This window comes from Octodon degus, unplaced genomic scaffold (genome assembly GCF_000260255.1).
Source record: "Octodon degus isolate 3935 unplaced genomic scaffold, OctDeg1.0 scaffold00003, whole genome shotgun sequence".
Taxonomy (NCBI): Eukaryota; Metazoa; Chordata; class Mammalia; order Rodentia; family Octodontidae; genus Octodon; species Octodon degus.
The window spans coordinates 5752587-5754126 of NW_004524579.1; positions in this window are offsets into that span (position 1 = coordinate 5752587).

Consider the following 1540-nt stretch of genomic DNA (forward strand, 5'->3'; position numbering starts at 1 on the left):
CAAACCTGCAAATACTATTAAAATACTATACATGGTGACTCATTTTCTGTAGTCTGTAAGTATCTATGCAATCGTATGCAGCATTCAGTACATACTCCTGCATTTGTAAGAGCCATTTCCCTCTCGGTGCTTGAGCAGATTCAACAAGGAGTGAATGCAGCACTGTCATCTTGATTCAATATCAAATTACTTCCATACCATTTCTTTCCTTCTCTTTTTTCTAAAGAAAAAAAATGACAGCCTGCTTTTTTTATATGCATTATTTTAGTGAACCAGCAACTCCTATAAAAAGCAGCCCTAGGGGTTCGAACTTCAGACATGATTATTTCCTTCTTGTGATGGCTTGTGTGGTAGAATGTGTCAATCTAAACAGCATGCACTTTGTGGATTTCAAGGCTCCTTCTGCAGGAAGGTGTGCACTGAAGGTTTAAAGACAAGAAAGTTTTAGGACAGGACACTGTTAGGAATTTTTGTTTTACTTATTAATTTTATTTTGTTTCTTTTTTTTTGTTCTATTGTTAGTTTTTTAACCTGAAATATTACTGGTTAGTGATTTAAACAACAACAACAAAAAAGAATTAATAGAAAAACTTGGCAAGAAGAATTTCTCTACATATTTGTTACCTATTCAAAAAGTAAAATTTAATCACATAGCACAAAGATACTATAGAATACTAGTGGATTTAGTCTCATTATTTTAACCTCAAGATTAGTGTTTTAGCCATCATATTTGGTGAGAAGAGAATTATTGAAAACAAGGTGTGCTAGTAATGTTTTGTGTTGAAAATAGCATTATTAGAACTGAGGTATACTAATAATTCCTCATTCACCTAAAAATATGTTCACAGAAGGAAAAAGATGAGTGAACAGCAAAATCAGATAACTTACTTAAACTAACTAGCTGATTATTTCTTTTAATTATCATCTGATTTGTATGACATATAAAGTTCTACTTAATTCTAAACTTCAATGCAAAAATGCTTAAGCCTACATACTAACAATTAATGAAGTTGCTATGAAGTACCTCATGGAGGTTGGACATTTAAATGTACAGTGGATGGGTCTGTGGATTAATTTATTCTTTTGACTATAAAGCTATTGATAGATTTCCTATGCTCCATTAGAAATTTGCTTTGATTATTTTATTCAATTAATCACATAGTAGTGTAAAATGGATAGTAAATGCTGATATGTCAAGGCATCCTTATATACAAAGAAGTATTTGCCATTTCCCTTTGACACCTTCCCTTGCAACTCAGCAGGATTTTTTGACATTTAGAAATGAAACTGATGTTCATTATAATGTAATTGAAACTATGTGATTGCTGAGGTTTGGGCATAAAAACAGATATTCATTCTTACCATCATTCTAGAAATTTCCAGGCAGAATAAACACACTCTATGTTGCCCTGCTTCCTCGGCACTGTGAAGAATTGAGAGAAAGAGAGAAGAAGAAGAAGAAGAAGAAGAAGAAGAAGAAGAAGAAGAAGAAGAAGAAGAAGAAGAAGAAGAAGAAGAAGAAGAAGAAGAAGAAGAAGAA